The sequence below is a fragment of the Columba livia genome, chromosome 5, assembly GCF_036013475.1.
Source record: "Columba livia isolate bColLiv1 breed racing homer chromosome 5, bColLiv1.pat.W.v2, whole genome shotgun sequence".
In the NCBI taxonomy this organism is placed as follows: Eukaryota; Metazoa; Chordata; class Aves; order Columbiformes; family Columbidae; genus Columba; species Columba livia.
The window spans coordinates 49050471-49077417 of NC_088606.1; the positions used below are offsets into that span (position 1 = coordinate 49050471).

The following is a 26947-nucleotide window of genomic DNA, read 5'->3' on the forward strand; positions in this document are numbered from 1 at the left end:
ACTTATACAGCAGCTAACACTGATTTCAATATTTAACAAGATCTTCCTTCCTTATAATTTCGAGTGCTTTGCTAAGTTTTAAAACACCTCCCAATACTGAATTTTTAGGAACACAGCTGAAAACAATTATTCCTGACCCCATCTTGCAAGTAAAAACCTTGAGAAGAGGGGGTGGGGGGAGGGGCGGCGCAGGGAGGCACAGGGAGCAGCGTGAATGGTAAAAGCGGGGAGAAGGTTTTATGGCGCACTTAAAAACAACTAGTAAAAGAATTAACTCACATTCCTGACAAGCTGCTTGATTTTCAGAGAGGCAATATACAGGAGCACATAATATGTACTGTAAAACTTGCAAATAACATGTTGATAGCAAACATTAGCATTCTCTACTGCTTATCTCAACACTAGTGCTTCCTTAGCTTCTAAGTTTTCGACCTGCTTACTGATGGCCTCTTGAAGGTGGTCAGTAAATTGCATGTAATTCTTATTGGGACCCTGATTAATAGTTGCAAATGATTTGGCTGCTTTGTTGGTTTCAGACACCTTTTTCATAGCTTGATATGCAAGATCTGTTGACTGCCTCAAGATTTCAGAAACTTATCGTGTCTGTAGCTGTGGTGTGTCAATTAGTGTCTCTTCCAGGAGTTGTGGGATACCTGCCCCTTTCAATGAATCCCCTTTCCCGTCACGATCAGCATGACCGCGTTGCTGACTGTTGGATTCACTTGCTAATAGCTGATCTGATTTTCCACACAGTTCTTTCGCCCAGTTCTTATCCGGCGACTGCTTCTCCTCCGGTGTAGGAGTTAGAGGGGTAGAAGGCAGTAAAGGAGGACAGGAATCAGTAAAAGGACTGATATTAGACTTATTTACGACTTTAGCATTCTCAGCTTTCACCAGTTCTTTTGACAAATTGTCTGACTCCAGTTCCTTGAACTGCTTAGTTCCTTGAAATGCTTCAGGGTCATGTGATGGTATGGGGGCCCATCTGCCGAGTGATTTTCCTCCCCCCGCCCCAGGCTGCTGTATCATCGTGGGTGCCGACGGCACAACAGGGATTGGGGCAGGAAGGGGATCAAAGACACGAACTGGGTAAGCTTCACAGTTATTTTTAGAGTTCTTATCAGACTGTAATGCTGTAAAAATTCCAGTAACCGCAGCCCGTTCGGCCTTAAGTTCTTTTAAAGTGGACAATATAAGTTTCCAAGTAGTTGCTAGTGATTTAGTTTCTTTATCATCTCCATTGCTGACCTTATTCCATAATTTCTGCCCTTTATCGTCCCAAAGTTAACATTTAAAAGCCTTCTCGTTTTCTCTCGGGTAGCCGTTAATTCTATACCGAATTAATAGTCTACATATGTTACTTTCTTCCTATTTAAGTCCTCTCATAGAGAGAATAGGCAGGAGGAGTTTAACTATAGCTTCTTCCTCGAGGATATATTTTGCCCCATAACTTCACTCTTCCCTCCTCCCGCTCCCAGCCGCTCACCCTTTACGGTGACTTCTTCAAAAAAATGCGGAGCGTCTGTATGCCTCTGCCCAGTCTTCAGTCCAGCTGATCCGCCTCCGGCTGGGCCGCTCCAGGCTTTTCCCCAACCTCAGTGGTACGCCATTCAGAGTATCACGTCGGGGTCACCATTTGTAGGAACGAAATAAGGACTCAGCAAAACAAGTCGATTCAATGTGAATCACGCTAAAGCCATTTATTACAGAAACAGGTCTCCTTATATACATAACTGTATTCTAATCACATGTCCACGCTCCAAGCGTGGATTCGCTAAATTAGTATTGTGGGCTGTCCATGCGCTGGAGTCTCACTGATGATACGTCCGATGATTAAGGCCACGCCAGGACCCTGGTGATTGAGGAACGCCTCTCTTTCTCACAGCAGATTCTGTTCTCAGCTTCTCTAAGAGGCCTTGAGATTCCTTTGAGCCTGACTAATTCAGCAACAAATCTTTATCTATCAAAACCCCTCCACATAGAACTAGTACAGCAGTCAACTGCTATAGGAAATACACTCTATATGTTTTCTAAGTAGGCATTTATTCTCACTGATAAATTCAAGACTGAGATGAAATTGAACTTCAGATGAATATGGAGAAAGATGATGGATGAAAAATGATGAAATAAGGACTCTGAAAAGGATATTTTCACAATTTAGCTTCTAATGTTTCAAGTTTTTTGTTTTAACATTTGAACAGTATCTACACTCCCACTGGCTAACAGCTGGTAAAGACTTGCTGAAATCTTTGGTATTTTAAGAGCTAAACTTGGAGCATAAGCGGTTGGAAGATTTCATTGTATACTGTGGGGAAACAATGCAAATGATTTTTCTGCCTAATTTAGCAGCAGTCAGCTTCTGAATGTATCAGGGAACTTTGACTTTGTTGCAAGGTAAAAATGAGACATGCTTTTCATTTGCTCCCCTTAAGATAAAATGAGATGCCTCAGTTTTGAATTAGGTCACTCCAGGTTTTCACTGGGAAAAATGAACACTTCAAGAAGAGCAATAGAATGGAAGAATGACCACTGTCCCGTCTGTTAAATGGCATATATGTCTTTGATTTGACACTATGAGTGATAATTTTCCTTCATTTCATTCATTTACCATGCAAGCTAACTGCAATAGTAAGTAACACCTTTGCAAAGAAATTTTGAAGAATTTTACTATTGATTAAATCTTATTCTGGTACAGACTTCAATCTGAAGAAAACTGGTTTGTTAACAAAAGAAAACCTAACCACGGAGTTGAGCAACCTCATTTTATGTTGTCCTAAGTTTCATTGAATTCTTTCAATTCATTAATGTGGTTTCGAATTTCAAACTGTGCTTGTTAAAATGTGTTTTCCTCTTTCACTTGTAACCCAGGTATGAAAAAGTCAGCTAATGAAAAAAAAGCTGCAAGATTCATAGACTGCATAGAACAGCTCAACTTGCCATGTATTATAGCTAGTTTCTTTTTTTTGTTTGCAAAAGTCCTATAGATATTGCATGCATAATACTAATAATTACTGCAGTTTCTGAAGACTAGAAAAAAACTTACCCTTTGAAGTGGCAGTTCTGCTTTTTTTCTGATCCAAATCTCATATACTGGAAATAGCTAGGTCATTTTCTTTTCCATATCTGTCACCACAGAGATGTTGCCCTTCGTTTCAGAAATTGTTACCATATCTTTAAAGAGCTTCACATTTTTCTGTCAGTTATCACTGTATGGTATACAGTTAGCAAATGACATTCATAGTTTATATAAATGAAATTTACTTATTTTATGTATATTTATGGTTCACTTGCTTATTTTATTTGCATTTCATTCCTGCATTAACTCTTATTTGAAGAATGTATGAGATATTTAGGGAAATTTTAATACTTTGAAAGCCATTTTGATATTTAGAGGTGTCTAAAATACTTTTTATTATACTTCTGTAAATGAAGACCTTTAAAATGCAATTGCTGTCAACCATGAAGCCTTTGAGTCATTCTGGGCAGACTCATCTTTTCTCAGGACAGCATTTTTAAAACAAAGTACTAATTCATAGACTATTCAGAAAACATTAAATAGCAAAATACTCATTTCGTTGGCAAATTATTCCTCTGTGAGCAATGTGAATTACATTCATTCATTTCTTTCCACTTCCATGTATCTTTATAATTCTGTTTTCCAGATACTGTTTTATTGCTTGGTCTGGTTCCTTGGAAATTCTCCATATTGAATTTTGCTGAAACAGTTCTCACCCTTTGACTTTTTTTTTTTTTCTCTTTTATTTATTCTGAACTTCTCTGTTTCCAGCCCCACCCTGCCAATGAAACTGTTCATAAAACTTGAGGGAACTGAGCAGGACTTGGCTTAAGACTATATTAACACTGGTTAGGGGTTGGGGGCATGGAACTATTGTCCTAGTCATACATCGGTTCTTTTTAAATAAGCACTACCCTTACACCAGATGCTGTATGGGCAGGTGTTCACCACCAAGCTTCCTTAATGAGTGTTCAAATATTTTTTAAATTTGAAAAGAAAAAAGCACCACCAAATTTAGGGTTCTAACTCTGATACCTTCATATATTATTTGATTAGCTCTGAATTCTAATTAAATTCTAATTCTGCATCCCTTTGCCTGTAATAATAAGACTTAATAAATTTGTGATGACTTTTTTATTTGTGGTTCTACATTTAGATGGGATCAGAATAAAAAAAAAAAAAATCAATCCCTCAACCTATATCCAACCTTATTTAGAAAACCTCTCCAAGCTCTTTTACCTTGTAACATTGAGCAAGCATTTAGCGTTCCTGTAATTAAAAGCTATTACAGTCAGCTCTAAGCAAAAAAATATTATTGTTGTTCCTTTCCTAATTTATAGCTTTAGAAGGAAAGCCATCATAAGAATTTCTCATTCTTCCTCACTTTCCCCTCCTGCAGAGATTTTTAAGAAGGCAAATCAGGTGAGGATTCAGTTCACCATGTAGTTATATGTTGTAAATTGCATTCACTGATTTTGTGTTTTCAACCATGACATTGACTTTGATGCAGCACAAGCATAAAAGCACATAATTTAATAATATTTATTTGTTAGTCTATCAACAACCATATCTGAGTAGAAATCTCACAGGAAAATTGGAATAAACTATAATTACTCAGACTGGCCTTTGAACATGACGCAGAAATCCATTATGTATTCACGGGATGAGTATTATGAGATGCTGATGAGTGCAGGCACACAGAGCAGCTCATTGAGGAACACAGCCATATGAGCTGCTCCTCTTAAAGTGTCTGTTCTATGCTTATCCACCCTCTGTCAGGCATTCAAGCTGTAGCTTTTTTACCCTAGCAGCGGGTGTTAGGTATGAAGCTATGCCTTTTGGTGTACCTTGAACAGAGCCATTGGGCAGGCTATATGGTCTTGAGTTCAGTCATTCAGCTGTATTGCAGACTTTGCCTTAAAACTGGCTTTATGCTACACCTTTTATTTTTACCATATTTTCTCCTACAAAATTATCAGTGAGCCTCTAGCTCTTGTCTTCCGTGCTGATTTTCTCCTACTATGTCTTTTTTTTTTCTAGATATATTTATTTTTCCAGTTATTCTTTTCTTCAGTTTTTCATTTTGTCTATTGCTTGGTGGCTTTTCCATTCCCTATGTATGTCTTCAAACTTCACCTGTACCTTTTTGGGCATATTCCTATCACAGAGGTTCATTTTCACTCTCTATTGTGTAAGTGAGGATTTGGATTCAGATCCTCTTTGGGTACTGTAAATCCCAGGAAATTAAAATGCCTTGGGTACAAGTCCAGAAATACCTTTTTGAGAAATATATTGGAATGTGAAAGTCATCAATCCTTAGCACATGTATTTTCATTTTTGTCTGAGTGACTTCCTGCAACTTGTAACCCCAAAATGGGTTGAGATTCCTCGTTGCTATGAGTTGTGAGAGGCAATATTGTCCATCCTCATTAGCCTGTAACAGATACTACTGACCAAAGTGATGGTTTATAACAAGATCTTCATTTCCGTTTTTCATGAGTAAGCCTCATCAGAGGCTACAGTCTTGGTACTGTTCTATGATATATGTCTGCCATTCAGGTACATATTAATAAACAGTAACAGATGACAGCTTTAAGCCTCAGCTTTGTTATCTCCAGTCTCCAACACTATTTCACCTATTCCCAGATCAGTTCACATACAAATCTGAAAATGCAATTATTTTATCCTCAGTAGCCTCCATTTCATGGCGTACCTGTTGAATGACATATGAAATTAGAGAAAATGTTTGTGGCTCTGACCCCGAGTTACTTCTTATATCTCATGGAGATTTGTTGCCCAGTGAAGGATCAGCTGTGATTATAGCCTTTCTATTGACAGCTAGTTGGTGTTTATTTCCCCTTCAACCCTTCCTAGAAGTCTGGTGAGACTCCTTCCTCCAATTGGAGATCCTATGTGATATATATCTAATTTTCAGTACCACCCCCACCCCTGAGGGCAGTTCTTAAATGCTTAGCAACCCAATTGCTACTACAGCTTTGATTAATGTTTTTTGTTGTTGTTGTTGTTAATGTTGTTGTTGTTTTAGAGATTGCCAGAATCTCACAGCTTACCATCTCTGAGTTCAATACGATACAAGTGGCTTCCTCTGTTCCTTTCTTCTTCCTTTCCTTCTTTCTTTCCTTTCTTGCCTGCCTTCCATTTCCTCAGCTGATTCCAGCACTTCCCACAATGCAGGTCAGATCCAGACCTATTGTGCCTTTTTGTTTAGCTATCACCTGTTATTATACCTGCTCTCAATAGCATATTTCCTTCTTAGCCATAGATGTAAATTTTCCTTTTTATTATACAGTTATGTCTTAAAGAATTACAGACTTTAATGAATGATGCCAACTTTTCTAGAAATATTTTTTATTTATGATTACACTTCTACTTTTTCAAAGTTACACAGTATGTATAAGTGCAATACAATAAAAAAGGGGGAGTGGGGCAATAATTTATTTAAGAGGAATGTTATTTTTTTATATGCTGAATGCAGGATGGATATCAAAGACCTAGACTTATTTCTACTACTGCCTAGTCCTTAACCCTCAAAAATACTTCCTACTCCCCAGAAACATAGCTTCTAGATAAAGTGATAGAACACTTAAATGAAACTTGTGGAAATTCTTTCCACTAGTCTGTGGGTTCGTTTTCATAATCTATAGCTATTCCAATGACATAGGTAAATATCAATTATAGTAGAATATCAGGGTACTCTCTGTAACAATGTTTGGCAATTTAGCATATCAGAATAATAAATAAATATTTCATGTGAATTGAACATCAATATATAATACTTGTATACTGGTTTCATCATGCAGATGGAAAAGTAAGAAGTATTTTTAATAGGAAATTTTTTATTGAATGAAAACATAGATATTTGCATTGAGAAAAACAGAAAAATAATTGTTGTGTAAAGATCAGCCTTTTGTAAGTCTTGTTCTAATACAGAACTTGTCAATAAGGAAAAAAAATCGTTCTTGGTGTGTGGTTTGCTGTAAAGCTGGACTGTAATGTAAAGAACTATATTCTAACATTTATTCCAAATTCTATCCAGTATTTAGAGGCTCAGAGAAGACATAAAGCATGGGGAAACTTTCTTAAGGATAAGAAACAGTGTTATAAAAATAGTTTTTATACCATTTTCTCCAAATTTAGGCACAGTTAACTTACTATCACAATGGTATCATTTTGTCTAAGTAGATATTAAACTCAAGTGTAAAGAAAGGGTATCAAGTGCTATCAAGCTCTAACTTTCAAAAGAAAATATTTCTTGAGCTGTAGTTGACAAAACCAACCAACTAATAAAATAGGACTGTACTCAGTACCGAATTTGGTGAGTGTGACGTCAACCTCCGCTTTCAAAGTGCTTTTTATCCTTGTAGGTGGTACTATATGAAAGCACAATAATATTAGGTAGATTGCTTTTGGATTCATTTTGCTTAGTTGGAGGTGCTGCCGGAGTGGAATAAACTCATCTAATAAATTTGAATATTGCTGACAGAAAATTTCCAATTGTACTTTAAAATGTCCGTTTACATGAATGAGAAATGTTTTACACTTTAATACTTCATTTTAATAAAGATTTGATTCAGAGCTTACTCTTTCAAGAAGGCAACTCTGACTCAAAGACACAGTAATAGATGGCTGGGGAAAGAAGAAAGAAAGGGACAAGTACAATGGTACCACTCCTGGTATACCCCCATTTACCATAGTCTGTAGCATGTGGTTTTCCTGAGTAGAGGAGTGAAAAGTCCTGACTTTTTAAATTGTCTGTCATTAATTTGTCTAATCACTTTTGAATCCGTCCAAGCGTTTTGCTCCACAGTAACTTATATCAGTGAGTTCCACATTTAGTTATGTAGTTCCTTTTCTTAAATTTGTGGTTTAAGAATTTAGTTAAATGAATTTCTTTTGGTGGTCTTTGTCATGTTCTCAGTCACTTTTTTCAGTGCAGAAGATTTCAATTCCACATATTGTTGTTTCTGACTACTGATCTTCTCTGCTGTTGCTATCAGTACATTTCATTGTTATCCTATATTGTTTATGTGTTTGCTGAGGAAGCAGTATTCTAGGTGCAAGTACAAACTACATTTATAAGAAGTTACTTGTTTCTAGTAATTCCTTAAATTCTTCTAGCTTTTCTATTAATAACTAACCCCTCATAATAAAGATGATATTTAAAAAAAAAATGTAGGAGTTAATCCCAAGCATATCACTTTGAAATTATCAACATAGACTTTTATCTGCCATCTTTTTGCCTGTTTTATTCAGTATTGCAAAATCATTTTGTAACACTCTCAAAGTTACTTTCATTTTTGCTCCCCTATTTCAGTTTAGAAGACAAACTTTCCATGCATGCCCTTTTCCGCATCACTTATCAATACTAAAGCACAGTCCCATCATAGCTGTGTATGGGTTTCTACTAATTGACAACCATGCTTCAAAAGTTAGTGGAGATGTAGGCTAGATGGGATCTCCTTCACCAGTGTGATACTAGTTTGAGATGCTCAGAAACATAGTTTAGGTTACAGGCATGTATCCAAATATTCTAACAATGATAAACTTTCAATGTGTCCTAAGAGGAGGCAATAATCAGCTTCTCTAACTAAATCAGGACAGTAAAAAAAACAGGGGCAATGTGTGTGAGAAAGGAATACTATTTAGATCAATACAATCCCACAGAACAGTAAGATGTCTAAACACTGCAGTTAATTATAAAATCTTGTACAGCTGATGACCAGGCTGTCCCTGTGCTCTAATGACTTAACCAGTACATCCTCTCCCTTTGGAGGAGCAATATTTAAAGCTCTGCATACTAATAAACTGAAGTGGAATGTGTATGTGAACAGGATTTGGACTGTGTTGTAAGGCAGGATATTTGCAAATAGCTTGACACGGAAGTATAAGAGACTGATTCAACAGCTGGATCAGAATAACTCAGTTGTTCTGAACAATACCTACACGCTTTGAGTTTAAGCTCTCTTCTTCACAACACCTTGAGACTGAGCTTAATCTGAGCTTGTGTTTTGCAAGTGTTCCTGCTGCTCTACATGAAAGCTGGGTTAATATGCAGTATTTCAGACCATTCTGAACCTTACAAGTTTGTTTAGATGTTTATTTTAAGAATGCAAGCAAACAAAATTGTATTAAGAAAGCAGAGGATGGCAGATGACTGGAAATACCAGTGCTAAGGCAATACAATAATCAGCAGTACTAAGGAAATATAGAATAATACAATAGTTTGGGTTGGAAGGGACCTTTAAAGGTCATCTAAGTCCAACCCCCCCTGCAATGAGCAGGGACATATTCAACTAGATCAGGTAGCTCAGAGCCTTGTCCAACCTGACCTTGAATATTTCTAGGGGTGGGTATCTACCACATCTCTGGGCAACTTGTTCCAGTGTTTTATCACCCTCATTGTGAAAAAATTATTCCTTGTATTTAGTCTGAATCTACTGTCTTCTATTTTAAAACCATCACCCCTTGTCCCAGCACAAGTCATACTTAAATTGTACATATGCTGAAGGTTCCTTCTTAGTTCCGTGAACAACATGGCTAGGTGTGTTAGAGTAAAAAGCATGTGTGACTCTCTAATGTGAGTATGGTGGGCAGCTCAGCATCAGAAAATCCATTATAGAAGTAACACTTGCATATGGTCCATATTGACTAGGATGCTGCTGACTACTTTAGTCAGCCAAAATAATATCTCAGATTATGAAACAAACACAGAAAATAACTATATTTTTCTACATTATTTCTTTCTGTCAGCCTAAACCTGGAGATAAATATTTGACTGCTGTGCAAATGCAATCTGATAAGAATTAGAAGTTTACCAGGGGCATATCAAATAATTATGAGACAAGGCCAGGACTAGCAGGGTTTGAGTCTGTTCCCTGTACCTAGGAAACCAGGATACCTACACCCCAAACTAGCCAGGTTTTGCAGGAGGAGGGCCCAACCACCAACCTGATTACAGTAGCTGTCAGCATTATGGGAAGAGCCATCAACAGGGACAGAGAATAAAGTTTGCTTGGAATAGTTCCAATAGTTAGTTTTGGAAATATCAGAACCAAGTACCAGGTGTATAGTAAATGTGAGATTCCCTCCAAGTGAATGGCAGGATAATGTGCCAGGGGAGGTTGAGGTTGGATATTAGGAAAAGGTTCTTCACCCAGAGGGTGGTGGAGCACCGGAACAGGCTCCTTAGGGAGGCAGTCAAGGCCACAAACCTGACAGTATTCAAGAAGAGACTGGACAACACCCTCAGATACATGGTGTGAACTGTGGGGTTGTCATATGCAGGGACAGGAGTTGGACTTGATGATCCTTGTGGGTCCCTTCCAACTCAAGACATTCTATGATTCTAAAATATTTGTGCTTTTAGTTGCAACTCATCACAAAATACCAAAAACATTGGTAGATCTTTTTACCAACTCTGTAGATTTAGAAGCAACTTTATGTTGGCATAATTGCACCTCTTTTTCTTTCCTTCCCCCAATCTGATCAAAATATTATTCCTTAGTCCATGGGGGAAAGGTGGCAAAAGTTGCAGTGATGCGAATTCAGCATTATAGGTTCACTGGGTTTCTCAGATACAGTATTGCATCTTCATGGGTCACTAACATGTCATAAATCCCTGTGTAAATGAGACTGTTTTGAACAGTGGTATATCCCAAGAACGGGAGGTGTGGGAAGAGGAATATTTTTCTATAGAACAGAATGGTTTTAGGCTCTCAGAGCTATTGTGCCAAGCTGTGTTTCTGCAGTTTGGGATGCTCAGTCAGTGAAGAACATCTGTTGAAATGAATGTGCTGTTCCACATTTCTCTGCACACAATGGCTGCCCTTTCCTATTAAAATGGCTTATACACTATGAAGCCTGAAGTGCTACTTCATTCTACTTCAGGCTTTGCTCTCAAAGAACTTTGACAAAATCCTTTTTTATTTCTTTTTTCAATAATCCCTGTGGCCCAACAGATATGTGGAAAGTCCAGAACAATATCAGAATTGCTCAGTGTCTATGCGATGGTGTCCTCAAAACAACAACAAAGGAAAATTTACAGGCCACTGTTTGCTAATACAGGTGTGTGATTGCTAAATATGCCTGACATTTTTGTACCTTCAGAATGCAAATGTGGTATTATGTTTAAAACACAGCATTGTTTTCATTTTTCTAAGTAACAATTCAATGTATTAGCAAATAATAACAATTACTCTCTGCAGTCAGGAATAGCACTTTCTCTTCAACCTCATCTTTGCCTCCCAGCTATTTTATCTCACAGAACAATGCTGTGATCCCAGTCTTTGACAAGCACCATAACCTTTCAGGCAACATTGCACACTGTGCAAGAAACTTTCAACTTGTGACTTTAATGAACAACAAAGAAACAAAGAATCCTCCCCATCAAAACAAAGCTACAAAAATCGGAAGCACCTGACAAGCCAGACTCAAGTGGTCAAATGCTATAATTTTTTTAAATCCTAAAATTCCCCTTCATTTATTCCTGTGTGCATGTATATACACCCCTGCCCTTTTACACATTTTCATGTATTGCTAGAGAGCTCCGTAGTATAATCTTCAGTACAGAAATAAGAAGGGACCCTCCATTCTTAATACAAATAAACTCATCCTCAGAATAAGTTGTCACAGTCTGTCACAAGCAACTGTTGCTCCAGAAATGAAAAAAGTTCATTATGTGCCAACAAGAAACTGGAGCATAGGCACATGACTAACAAAATGTAGTGTCAGATCAAACACATCACAAAGCAGAATACTCAACCATTTAGTAACTTATTTTCTTGTGTTTATTTTTGGGCTGCATATCTGTATTATGCTTGCACTGTATCTTCTGTTGATTCAGTTCCTGGGGTTCACTTAAGTGGCTTGCTATGAAGACTGTACACTTCAAACCTACTAATTCTGTGTTTTCAGCACTTTCACCTATTAATACTCTTGGCATCCTGGAAGTATAGAGCATGTTGCTGAGACAACTACAACTCTGTATTTACAAAGCTTCTCAATGCTGAATGCATTCAAATAAGTTGAAAATGGACATAAGGCTGGAAGACAAATAAAGGTTTGTTGCTTTTCAGGGAGATAACTTATAGGAGTTTGTGCATGCTGGAGACTTCTACTTGAATCAAAACATGTATGGAAAGTGATATTAAGGTTACAGAGAAAGATCAGTTATTTTTCAGCTAATGTGAATTTGAAAGGCCTGAAGTGCACTTGAAACAATGCTTTATCATTGGTGACTGTTACCAAAGATAGGTTTGAAGGCTAGATCCTTTAGGATGAGGATCCGTCAGCCTGCTTAGTGCAATGGATTATAACAAAGGGTACCAGTATACAATATCAGTATGCTCTACGAGCAAAGTTATTCCTCTGTGGACACAGGTGTATCAGGATAGTTAAACCTTCATCACGGTATAATAAAGCCACCTATTGTACTGATAAAATCAGTTTTGTCAGAAGTTGGTGGAAATTTTGAGTTGCAGATGTCCTGGGACTGAAAGACAGACATAAGACACTGAACACAGCTGCTGCAGTGGAAAACAGTGATGTAAACTGAGTATATGCTTTCATTTTAAGGACAGTTCATGGGAAATTTGTGGACACAGGCAACAGGGACATCAAAGTGTAAGTCACACAACCTTCCTTACCTGACCTTGTACTTACTAAAATAATTTAGTATTATTAGAGGCCTGTAGGGCACATGTATTACCTTCAGGAGAAGACAACTTCTAGAAGGAGTTTACATGCAAAAGAAGACAGTCACTCCTGAGGAGCTCCTCCACACCACTGCAGGATGAACCTTTGACTCACAGAATCACAGAATAGTTTGGGTTGGAAGGGACCTTTAATGAACACCTAGCTCTCTCCCCGCTATGATGGGCATGGACACCATCCAAACTGACACTTCCACATCTCAGTGAAAACTCTCAGTATCTCATCAGCCTTAGCTGATTGTGTTGCCAAGGGCAAGCCAGCATTATTCAGCCTTGCTGGCCTCTAGTAACTCATTTTTTTAATCCCAGAAGCAGGAATGCACACACCCTAGAAGCCTGCATATAGCAGAGTCCACAGTTGATAATGTAGTGTGGTCTTACCATAGGAGACCACATACCCACACCATACCACAAGCCACAGACTGGCTACTTACTCTGACAGCACTGCTTCTACAGGAATTGTGGATGGAAAAAAAAAGAGAAGAATAACAACAGTGCAAAAGTCAACCACTGCTAATGACTCTGTCATTCTTTAAGACGCCTCAAAATTCAGTTTTGAAAGTGGATATCTTGTCCAAAACAAGATTTGCAACAGATAGCTTAAAAGAAAAACTGCAATTAGTTACTGGAAAACATGGAGAATATGATTCCTGATTCAAGCTCAAATTATCTACAGACTTAAAATAGAGGAAAGGTAAGTTTTGTCTTTCAAATCTATTACCCTTAAATTAAGAACTAACAATTTCTGGTATATAAAAAAAAACTTAGGAGACACAAAAAAAAAATCTTGTTTCAAATTCCTGTTTCGAAAACATCATGATTTTGAGATCTCTGTAGCAATAATTTTGTGAGCCATTGTGGTGGTACAAATGAAATCAGCTCATAGCTGCAATTTCATTTGCTATAGCATTTCTGAGTAAACATACTTTTACAATGACTCTTTTTATATTGCTAATGGAATTATCCACATTCCACATTTAAGATTGTATTCTTATATGTAGATTTCTACAAAAAAAATTATACCTGTGTCGCAGATCAATAAACATCTTCATATGACAAAAATCAAGAAAATAAGACCTGTGTTTCTTGTGCAGCTTGGAGTGTAATGTTTGGTGGTTTTTTGTAGTTTGTTTTTTGGTTGTTGTTGTTGTTGTTTTTGCTAGATACCCTTACCCTTATTTTTGCAGTACACCTTTGCAACTCAACATTGCTATTACCTAATGGTTATAATGTCTTGCCTTAACTCTAATGGCAGTAATTTTGTTTCACTCATGTACAGCTTTCAGACAGAAATGATACAAGAGCATTTGTCTTTTTATTTAAAAGAAAAAAAATAGTAAAATACTAAAATTATTGCCAAACTTTCATCATGCAATTTTTTCCATCTGCATTGTAAAGTCTTTTTTCCTCAGTGTTCCTGAATTTCTAATGATAAAGAGGCTTATGACTAATTTGCAGATGGAATAACCCTTTTCTAAATGCACACTACTCAATAAATGAACAAGCTGCTTACAGTAATTAATGTCATCCTGTGCTCAAATTGCTTGTGCTAATAAAGCTAATTGGCAACAGCAAGCATTAACTGTGATTACTCAGATGCATCTAATGTCATCACTAGTGCCTGTAATTATCTACAAAGAGGGAATTTCACTTCCGTTTTAAATCACTTGTCTGTTGTCAGCATTGGTGTTCTCTCCTATATGATATCAAATATCCTATATTGTATCAACAATACTTTTACTACAATAGATGATAGAAAAGTTGATTTTCCTTTTCAAACAAAGAACTGCACAGTAGAGAACAAGATATGAAGCATTTCCAGGTCACTTATTCTGAAATAAGTGTTTGATTTCAGATAAATTAATAAATCTGCATTTTCCTTCTTTTGCATATGATCTGACATCTATCCCCTTCTACAGGATGTAAATTATTTGCAACAGAATCTAAATCGAATCAATTTAGACCATAAGCTGTATTTCACAGTAAAAGAGACGAGCCAAAAGATCCATTTTGTATTTGTTTTGGACATTTGCAAGAAATCATTATCAGGAAGACAAACTTTTCTGGCTTTTGCACCATTTATTATAGACAAACTCTTAGCTGTAAATAGAACAATAATTATTTGCTATGCCAATCCAAAAGGGCAGACATTAAATTATCAAGAATTAGGTGGCTGAAAATGCAACTTTAAAAGACAAAAATTTACTACTTCCTTTTTTTTTTTTTTTTTTTTTTGCAGCAGTCTTTTTTCCTATTTGAAGTTTTCCTTCTCTCCTCAGTTTTTGAAGAGCTAACCAGTAATTTCTGCAAGTATTTTTTCTAAGTTACATTTACTAGACTTCTGTAATTCACATAGCTTTCTACATTCTCTGTCCAAATGGGTACACTTTTCTGAAAATATGAAGGTATTCTCAAGTTCTCCAGCTGATGCTTTTTGCCTGCGCTGGATGGAGTAACAATTTAATGTGTTACTTCGTTTGCTACACTGTACCTTTAGAATTACGGCTGCTTGGAATTACTGATTTATGTTTAGCTGATGTTTGGCCTCATGCCTCACAGCTTCATTGACCACATAAAAATGGAGAGCTATCATATCATCTCAGGATCAGCAAAGGCAAACCAACTGCTCTCACCCCACACAGAGAGATGCATAGTTAAAAGAAACATCTGCTCAACAAACAGCTCTGGGGATCCCTTTTGTTTTGCATCAATTTAGCCGTCTTTTTCCACTTCAGATTTCAGATATACATCCATTACTCAAAAAGTTATCTATTTGCTTGCGATTTTTTAATCTCATTTTAGAGCATGATCAGGTCATGACTTTTCTTCATCGTTCTTCATTTTTTAAGACTAAGTTTCAGATCTACTCATAAAAATCCTCATAAATGAGGAATTGGCATGACATTACTCACATGAATTACATACATTACTATGACCCACCTCTGTGGCTAATGTGACATTAATGTCAGTACTCTCACTTTCACAGAATAGACTTAAGTTTCACAAAACAACTGAAAAGACAGAACGAGCATGATACTTACCCATATCAAAGCAGCAAGTTCTTAATCAGATTCTATTTTTGGGTTGTTTTTGCTTAACAGACCACAAATGGTCTTGTTTTGTTGGGGTATTTTTGGAATCAAATATATAAATCTGAAATCACATCTAGAAATGCAGGTATTAGCTTTTGTTTTATCAGCTGACAACACAAACTTCATGATTTCTTGTTCAAAAGATATGAGCAACTTGTTTGTGAGCTCAGAAGACAGTTATCATATTGGCTCATTATGCTTCAAGATCTCAGAAAATATTCTTTAACTTTTAGATGGCTTAGTTGGCAAAACCTTACAATTTCTGAGAATTTAAAGTGGTCCAAACAGACTCTGGAGACTTTTGACAGCTTAGATAACTTTACAAGTACCCAACTCCTTTATAATAGCAGCAGTACTTGTATTTATAAGAAATAGTTGTCCTGTTTGCTTGGGCACATAAAATCAGTAAACCACCTCTGTGAAATCTCTGAAAAGAGCCCTAAACTTTTACCCGTGTATACCCAAGAGTTCTATGTATTTGATTTTCAGACCTCAGCACCACCACTAATGACAGCTCATTCTTTGTATCCAATACAGTGAACTCTCAAACCCTGTCCAGGGAGCACAATTACAACTCCTAGTCCTGTGGATGACTGGGCACAGGAGCTTTACAAGAAAGTTTTACAACTGAAAACTTCAGGACCCAAGTTTAGATGCTCTTTCATCTCAGTTACAGAAGTATACTATCACTACATGGTCAGTACAGCCAACAAGTGGATCATTTCCTGCCATAAGACTCACAGAAAATGTTTCTTGGAAAGAGATGAAGAGAGTGGGCAGGATGAAATATGATGCAACCACAAAAAATGATTTTAAGATCTCATGGACTGATTATGAGGAGAAACAATTTAGCTTGTAACCAAAGGAGGGACTGCAATGAAAGGCAAATTATAAGTTCCTCATGTTTGCCCGCAGGGATTTTAGGTGGAGACTGCAGCAGTTAGTATGGTGATACTTATGTTGTATTTGCCTCCAAGAGGTTTGCACAAGGGAGAAGTCCTCTGACATCAGAGCTGCCTATCAAGGACAGAATAGAGAATAAATGTTTTTAGGACAAGATGATAAATGCTACTTCATACAAGAGGAGTGGAAAACAGGGCCTATTTTTAGGTGTTTCTAAGGAGATCAAGTTAATAACATGAAAACAGAGATTATAATTAGGAATAAAATCAGAAAAAAGTAAATTAAATATGATATTTTTGGCAAACATGAAAAGTTAATGAGAAGTTGTGCCCCACAGGTCTATGAGATACAGTGTTACAAATGGGACTGTGCCCTGGAAAGCTAACCTAATAATAGAAATGCAACATGCTTTTGAATTCATTTTTTATAAATTATTGATCAGAATTTATATGAGGCACTTAATTTGTATAGTGCTCCTCAAAGTAATAGGATAGTCACTTAATTCCTTAGCATTTTTCTTGTCACTGCTTTTTCACGTTGCCCTTCTCAGTTGAAGCTTTGTCTTTTTGTTATTTAAAAGCTTGATGATTCTTGCCCTGACTTCAGATTTTATAAAGGACTACCTGTATAATTTGATTTTAGTTAATGTGACTATATTGCTACATGAGCCAGCTAGTTCCCTAGACTTTCCTGTTCATCACTGGAGAGGCAGATTCCTCCAGGGGAATACTCTGGATCTACCTGTTGCAGCTCAGGAATGTGGCCTTCTCAAATATAAAACACACTTAAGTAACTTCTTTCAGTCTAAATAAATATGAGAAGGTATTAATAGATAGGTACAGCCAATCTAAGTTTTTTCCCCATACTGTTTTTGAAAGGGCAGTTATTTCTTTTAATATCACATTAACCATTTGAGAACATGCCATCACTATTGATTCTCTGAAATCATAAATAGTTGTACAACTTGATGAAAATTAAAAAACCTTTAATATCAAACCAATTTAAACATTCATGTATTTATTCAACACCTGTAATGTATTACAAACAAGTTTCTATCTTCAAAATGAAGAAATGTCTATCTTTAAAAATAGTGTAGTAGTAAAATATATTACAGAAAATACTTTTGAATCTTTTAAATGCTTGTAAAGTGGGTAGAAATGCATAGTGGAAGAAAACAAATGATATAGGATGGGACGAGTGGTCATGTTTTCCCTTCTGGCTACAACACAACTTGGTTGTGCAGCCCAGAAGGTTTTGAAGTTTTTCCTACTACCAAAGGGAGATATTGAACTTTGCTGAGCCTCAACTTCTGCAGGGCATGAGGACCCTGCAAATTAGGACTCATGCTGACCATTGACAATCATGTGGGCTGGAAATCTGGAGACTTTTTTGACCATTAAGTGTTCTGCATCATCTTGGGCATCAGAATTCAAGCAAGCCTCTTCTCACTGCCCAGCTGGCTTTTCTTACTCCTCTTGTAGCAGAACAGATCGTTTTCCTCTCCTTAAACAGGCAGGCTTCAGTGTCACAGAGAGGAAAAATATGTCCTATTTGGATTTCTACAATTTTTCCATTTCTCAAGAAGTGGGCAAGGGAAAGGAGGAGAAAAAGAACAAGTATTTAAGCATAGATGAGCTGGAATTATGCTGTATGTAACTCAAAGTCAAACTGAGCTGCTCACATATCATGTGGCAGACCCAGAGTCCGAGCTGATCTAGCATGCTTAACTGGGTTAGAGAGGGTGAAAAAAAATAAAAAAAATAATAAAAAAAATCACTCAGGGAAACAAGGCTACAAGAAATTTGATTCTAAAGGCTCAGCAGTAGATAACTTTTGGGTTGCTAGATGACTCTAAAATCAGTGCTTAGAAGTTAGTTATATTTCACATTACTACTAGAAATAAACCAAGCAATTCTGACCTATTTCCTCATTGTGGCAAAAAAAAACCCCACTACTAAAACTGCAGTATACTAAGTGATATCCAAGAAAAATGTGTGACACATCATACTATAGATGTAGTAATGTACTTAAATTTTTCTTTTACAAAAATCTGATTTCAAATGCAAAGCAGTTGTATGGGTAGATAGTAAACTGAAGACAGAAGATGTAAGACCTTTATTCTGCATCATTTAAATCTTTAGATATGGGGTAAGAACAGCTTTTTAAATTTTCAGTCAGACCTACTGCCTTGATTTATATAACATTTGCCACTTCTGAATTTTAGACCTATTACCAATTACTAACTAGACTACTAAAATAGTATGCTTTTTTGATTGCTACTAGTAAGTTATTTTATCCAGATCTATTAAAAGCTGTCAATGAATATAACAATATTCACCAGTCAGAGGCAAGTTACTGGGCTCAAAACAATAGCATTAAGAATGAAGTGAAATTCCAGTCTTTGTTACACAGATTTGCAGAAGAGATGAATTGCCTCTTTAAGCTTTAGACGGAATACTTTTACTTATAACCCTTCATCTCCATTTAGCTTCTAATATCTATGAAAAACGAACATCTACTTCACAAATCTCTTTCTTGGGTATGTGATTTTCGCAGTCCTCATAACAGTTCATTCTATCTTTGCACAGTTTCAAATCTCAGTTCCGTGAAATCTTCCATGAGATATCAGGCAAGAGAGAATGCCACACACAATGCTGTCAAGACTCTTAATGCATAGAAAGCAAGAGCTATTTGCACTGTAAAAAAAAATTCAAAGCTGGAATAATTTATCTGTCACCCTATTTGTAATTTTAATCTTTTGAGTGTAGAAAAAAAACCCCTCATCTCTAGCACTGTTCCTTTTCCTTAAGTTCTACCAGAAATGATCCTGATTATATAGTTCTTAGGCAAAAAAGTTGCTTACAATAAAGAGTACTAGGCAGTATTGACACTGATTCTCCTCTCTCTTTTGCTTCTTAGAGTAAGACCAGTTTGTTTCAAAGTTCAAGTACTATACATGCTGTGTAGTTACTGCAGTGTTTCATCAATTCCATCCACAGCCACTATAGAAGCTGCTATGGCAGCAGCAAAGCAGTGAGCAATCTTTATACATATATTCAGTAAACTGAGGATGTAATAAATCCAAGCTTAGCAGTAGACATCATTACCTTTACTTCTCCCCAACCTAAAAGCTGTAGCTAATATAAAATTCTATGCTTATTTTTGAGTTTCTAAAATATTCTTAGAGGCTTGAAGAGGTTTGCACCAAGGCCGTACATTATTTATTAAAAAAAAAAAAAATCATTCTTGCCTCATTAACCTTTCTGCTGAGGTCAAACCACTTTTTTGTTATGACAATATAACAGAGAAGACTGTCAAAGTATTCAAGCAGAGACGTACCAGTTTGGACCAAAGCTGGAGCAAACCAGAAGTCCAGAGGCCATAGTAAGTCCTAAAATCAGATACGGACCCGTGGAATACCTTGATGATATATACGGTTGGGTGCTACGACAATCTCAAAAACAACATTAGAGAATAGACTGCCTTATTGAATTTTTTGGTATAATGCTTCTTATAGAACTTGTTCAGAAACTGTTTATACAGAATTTGCTTAGCATAAATAAGTTTGCTTAGGCTGCAACCTGTGAACTTTTCAACTTTCTGCCTCATTAAGCAAAAAGGGCCCTTGAGACTTTTCAAACTAGAGGATAAAGGAGCTACATCCCTTGAGATCAGAAAATGAACAGAATGGTGTGAGAGGGAAAAGTGTTTTGGCTATGCCAAGAACTTATTTTTCTTCCAAGCTACAGGTGTAAAATATCTGAAGGTCAGAACTTTGAGTGACATCTAGCCTGTGTGGTAAAAAAAACAACTACCCACAGAGATAAGAAACTGCCCACTTGATGAAAGAGATCCAATGAAGAACGGGGAGAACCCAGACTCTAAACTTCACAATTGACCCAAACTGATGCACAAGGGGTGGGAAGCTTAGATTGTAAGGGTGTAATTGTCAAAGGTTTTTTTTGGCTGGGGGTCCCTCTTCCGGAAGCACCCAGCTGAAGATACTCTATGCTGTACCTTGCAAATAAGTTATTTAAGAAGAATTTCTGGAATCCATGCCTGAATCTCTGTATCATGAAACACAGGGAAAAAAACTTCACAAATCTCAAAAGTTAACTAATTACACTTTCAAACATGCCGTATTATCAGAGTCTGCATCTTTTGCTACACAAAAGTGAAGACTAAATATGCAGTCCTCATAGCAAGTCTAGACAGGAGAGTATCTTAAGACAATTGATGTCAATAGAAAACTAATAGCCTTGTAATTTTTGTCTAGTAGCAGCAATCATTTGAGTTTCTGAATCTTCACATTCCAGAGGGTCAGATTTCAGTACATAATACTCAGCCCACACCACAGTATAAATTCTGACTTTATGTTATCGACTTATTCAGAGGATTCAGTCACCATGTACTCGGTTTCTTTCTCTTCTGGTGCAACCCACAACTTCATCTTTTTCCCTCATGATTAATTTGCCACAAGCATCATGGCCATGAACTATTGGAAAAAATTCCCCTGGGAGCACAAGGCGATTCAGAGGTTGTTTACAGCAGTCCGTTATTTTGCGGTTAGCCAGCTAGAAAGACTTAACCTTCTTTTTCCAGCTCACTTAAGTGCTGAATGACCAAAAAAAGAAACAAGAGCATGTTTGAGGTGAAGAACTCTAAATCCCCTTTCCCCTGCTCTCAAAGCTTAAATTCATTATCTGCTTTATTTCTTTTAAGCTAGTATCTTGACATGTGCAATCGATATTATCCTCCCATTTGACTCTGTTGCCTACCTATAACCTTTTGGTGATTGACTTGCACATTTGTGAACATGAAGAACTTCTTGCTCCTAATACATGTTTCAGTTTAACTGAGTGATCTAACTTCTGTATGAATCTGTCACACTATCCCAACACTGCTTTCCTTATTCCTCTCCAGACACTGGGCACAAAAATGCATTTTCAAGTAGCAGCTACCCCCCTCATTGAGGGAACCGGTTACTTAGTCATTTAATAGTCCATAGTTTCTCATATGACAGCAAAGGATGTTGGAGAATAGCTCAGACAAAAGAGTACCAAGCACCCTCATATGCAAATTCAAGCTTAACATAACCATTAACCTGCACTTAAGTTTTAGAATGAAAGCCTTTTTCAGAAATACTCAAGTCTATATCATAATTGGAGGTTCACACTAGGTATGCCTTACCTTATGAAGCAAGCTTCTTTCAGAGCTGAGTCATCTGCAAAGACTTTTCTATGCAGCCTGCTCAGCTCAGACAGTGAGATGGCTGGGGGCAAGAGGTCCTGCATGCATCTGTAGCTGCTGTTCTTTGGACATAATGCAAAGTAAAGGGCAATTTGTTCCTCCAGCAGAGACCAGGAAGCTCCTAATGAACAGCAGGTAACCACCCAGGTGAGTTTATTTCTTTTGGACTGTTTTCAGGATGCATTAGACAACTCAGAGTAACTAGAGGCTAGTTCCACCACATCAGAGAGTCCCTACCTTTCTCACACAGGGTATTATAATGGTTTACACCTGTGCAACACCAAATTCAGTGCTGCAGTCAACCTGTCAGTGGGTTCTTGAGGATAGTACTGGTGACAAGTTGCTGAAACAGCTAGATCTCACCATTGTATCGAAAAGAATTTAATGCAGCATGTAGAAGCATAGAGGTTAATACATTAAGAGCATCAGTACAAGTTTACAGATGAACCACTTTTGGCTGGGCAGTGTTGATTTAATAATCACAAATACAAATTATTGCCTTGGTTTCTGGGAAGCTATAAACATGTAAGCAAAAAGGCTCAAACATATCAACTGGTTGGACTATATTGAAGATTTCTCTGCTTCTCTCAAACATTGAAGTTGGCCTCAGGAACCAGAGTCACCTGTTCTTCCTCCCATCAAATTACACTCAGGCTAGCCAGAGACCACTGATAGTGCCTACACATGCAAAGACAGGAGGTTAAAAACATTTTATATTTACTGAAGTGCTTCAGAACAAGCTACACCATGTGCACAAGTACTACTTTCTTATTCCTAGCATTCTACAGTTCAGTGCATTTAGGAAATGTACCATGCAGCTGCAGCTGGCCATATTAAGAAGAAAACACATCCTACCCACTGATGTGCACACAAGTGTCTCTCTCTATATATATACACTTACTTATACAGCTTAGTTAAAATTTTTCTTAAGTGCTTGGACATGGCAATCAATATGAATCATGTAGGAATCATGTAAGTTAACACACTTGAAACTATTTACTTATCAGGAAGTCACCCACCCACTGGGTTCAGAATTGTCTTCAGAGTACTTCAAACTAGACATGCACAATACTAACATTAAAAAAAAATGCTGCACACTTCCTCAGCCCTTTTCTCTAATTCTGAAGTGACTACAGAAAAAGAATAGGACCCTATAGTCCCATGAGCACCTCACAATACCTAGTCACTATCTTTTCTCATTTGAATGCTGGCTGATCATTATGCACAGTACACTATGGCTCACTCTAAGGCAGATTATCATTTGAAAGCACATGTCAAAATATGATTTAGCAGTGACAACAGAAGAACAACACTTGTAAACAAATACAGCATTAACAAGAAGTTTGTCGATAAGCATATAAGCAAGAAAGGTTCTCTGGAGAACAATAACAGAAACAAAGTCACTTGTTATAGTAGATAGAATCAGTAGGCCTATCTTGGCAAGCTTGTGCCACTGTCTGATACAAGAACCTGCAGAAGACAAACAACGCTTCATATATTTTCATCTAAAAAAAAAAAAAAAGCAAAGAGGGGTTTTCCAAACACATAATTCTGTCTGACTTAAGGAAAAGCAAGTTTTATTTATGATGCATGCAGTCAGGCTTCAGTGCCCTGGCAAATTAAGCTCTGACAGATAACTGGTATAGCTAGGCAGGGAAGGGAAGAACACCTCCCCATTTAAGAAAGACAGGATGAGTAACAGGTGGTAGAGTTCTAAAGCAGTCCCCACAGATCTGTAAGTAACAGATCCAGGTTCCACTAGAAAAAATGAAGTATCTCTATTATACCCTTGAGAACCAACAACCAGCCTACCTAATTATCCACAGACTTCATAATTCAACAACGAATATATGAAGTGTTATTCATAATTCAAAGATTTCATGAACTGTCCTAGCTAAAGCAGGCAGGAAGATGCCTCTATTTTTACACTAAAAGTAATTTTAATTTTATTGCCTTCATCTTCCTCCATGCTGTAGTCTTATGTATTCAAACAATAAGTGAACAGAAGGATGCCATATCCTTACCTGTTAGGAAGTAAGATGCAGTAGTGAGATAACCAAATAAGCCTGACCTGAGTAAATGAGTAAGTTAAATCTCATGAGATACAAATCACAAAATCTATTCAACCACAGCTTGGCAAGATTTGGCTCTCTTACTGGATGACTGTATACCGACAGACAATCGTGATCCAAATTACAGTCTTCAGAATCCATTTTTTGAGATGCAGAGAACACACATCACAGGAAAGCACCCACACCACTCAGAAAAGAACCAGAATGAGAGAGAAGAACACTCCTTCTGAAGAAGGTACTAGAATCAGAATTACAGTACTTAAGCTAAGACCAGAAAGATGAACTAAAGGGAATGCTACCTCATGTTGCAAGGTACTTACCAATTTACAAAAGATTAAAGTGCAGAAAAAGCTCCCCTCTCCAATGGAAAAAGATGCACCAAACACTAATCCCAGATTCAGCTATGAGAGAGAAATTCTGAAAGATACTACTAGAAAAACAATGTAAAGTTCAGTTCTTGTTACTCCTTCAGCTTGTGGCAGAATAGTAATAGTTTCACACTTCCTTGCAATGTTATGAGGTGTAATTACACATAAATCATTAACCAAGACTAAGCACAGGGCAAAACACAGGAACAATATGAACTAGAAAATGCAATCAGGTCTGGCTAAGTCCAAAGGATTTCATGAACTGCCCTAACTAAAACAGGCAGGAAGATGCCTCTATTTTTACACTAAGAGTAATTGAAGATGCCTCTATTTTTACACTAAGAGTAATTTTAATTTTATTGCCTTCATCTTCCTCCATGCTGTAGCCTTAAATATTCAAACAATAAATGAAGAGAAGGATGCCATATCCTTAACTGTTTTGAAGTAAGATGCAGAAACTAAGAGACATAAGTTAAAAACTTAAAGAGGCTTGTTGCAGCAAGTTTGGGAAACAATACAGACAATTTTATAATGAAACTTGAAGCACTTACATGAGACTGGAGAAAGCACTATTTATTCTGAGACAGACAGAAATGATTATTTAAGTATACTAGTAGAGCCATCAGTTATATACAATAAATACTTCCTGATACAAGATGTATGTCAGAAAACAAAAAATCTCCAAGGAAATTAAAGCTAATTTAAACAGGAAGTTTATAATGAAGGACAGTAACAACCTGATTCATCTTTCTCATAAGGCTTTCATAACTCCTCAATGAACTTCACACAATGAATGTCACAGTAAGTTTCCAGAGGAGTAACAATACAGAATTCACCACTTTCAAGAGGCAGATGCAAGGCCTAACAGGAGCAAAAAAGTAAGTTTCACTCAAGAGCATAGTCACACTGGGTTGGATTTACAATGATACGAGATTATTTCAACTATCCTGTTGTCTTCCCAGTGACTTCCTTTCAACTATCTGAACAGGGGGAATGCTTGCTTAACTATTAGTAATGTTAGTCAAGACAATGGCTTATACTTTTACTTAAACGCAATAATCTTAGTATAAAATCTAATACAAGGTTTACTCTTAAAAATAATGGTTTCACTGGTCTAAAAGGCATGATTTATCCACTCTGCCAGTTAATAGAGACACAGGACTGCAGAGGCAATGAACTAATGCTTATATTGCTGGTCTGGCCACTTCTGCAAAATACTCTCCTTTATCAGAGAAGTCCTGAGGGTTAAATCCATTGCCATATAATATCAACTGACATCACTATTCCTCAGTTTCAAGTGACTCAGCCTCTAGCCATTTCAAAGAGCAATATGAAATATGGCAATGCATATATTCAGTATGAGTCACTCAAAACAAGCTTATTTCATCTTTGCTGCTAAATACACTGTTGGAAGTCAAAACCGTAAAAAGGTATTAGGCTTTAGTCCATCTCACGAATGCATTAAAAGTATCTTTTAACAAAGAAGACTCAAATTCTATTTGATATAAGTCAAATTTGATTAAACATGTTGGGTAACACAGCCATTCAGAACTCTCTAAGTATGTTCAAACCTTCATAAGCCTATGTGAGCAGCATAAAGTGTTGGTAAAAGATGGCAAAATGCTTATGTGTGTGGGTGTGTACACACACCCATACACTCTCCAAAAAACAAACAAACAAAAACAAACACCTCCAAAGCTTCCCCTTGAAGTTCAGGACTTGTACTTCTTTGTACAAGTAATACAGTTAGTGGGTAAAACACACCCCACACCTCCTCAGAAAAAGCTCACACTACATCCAATCTAGGTTAAATCCCAGGTTTAACTCACCACCCACACAAACTGTTAAAAGTAACAATAAATGCAAGAGTAAGGAACACCTCCCAAGATCATTGGAATCAGCATTAGGTAAATCAACCCAGTTTACCTCTACTGCATTCTTTAAATAAAAGACTGAAGGGTGAACTCCACTCACCACCACTTTTCACCCCTCCACTCAGCTGATATTACCTCTAAGCAAGCCTTTTCAATTTTGAGCTCAGTATGAACTGGATAGCAGACTGATATGACAACTCATTAACAGAAGGAAGGACAACATACCAGAGGACTTTGCTGAACTGCAGCCAACAGGGCTAAAATAGAGTTTCACCTAATTTCATGCCAGTATCTCCTTCAGTTTTCATGCCTATGTAGCTCATTGTTAGCAAGGGACAAATACCTCTACTAGAAAGGACAAGAGTTTTATTTCTTTTAAGTGTCAAACTTACGTAAGCCAACACACTGCTCTCCTGTATTTGGAATTCCTATTTAGCTTGCAATTCCTGTGTTTACATGAGTAGTTTTGTTTCCAAAACTGGTTGTTCAATAACAGATCAGAAAGCAAAAAAGACTGCCAATCTTAAAGTTAACATAACATTTTTGGTCAAGCTGATCTGGAAGTAATTCTGAACTGAAGAACCACCAACTTAGAAACTGTCTGGGGTTCCATAATTTATGAAGTACAAATAAAAGGGCAA

The 26947-nt window shown here is 37.0% G+C and overlaps 1 protein-coding gene across 5 annotated transcripts in view; it reads right to left on the reverse strand.

Annotated features, from left to right (window-relative positions):
- GAL (galanin and GMAP prepropeptide) overlaps positions 1–26873 on the reverse strand; it is a 63326-nt gene extending 36453 nt beyond the window's left edge. For all 5 annotated transcript variants that reach the window (XR_010473054.1, XM_065064996.1, XM_065064994.1 and 2 more), the window contains exon 1: positions 1487–26873. The gene's annotated coding sequence lies outside the window, so the exon portion shown is untranslated. The remainder of the gene's footprint in view (positions 1–1486) is intronic.
- Positions 26874–26947: the final 74 nt, after the last annotated feature.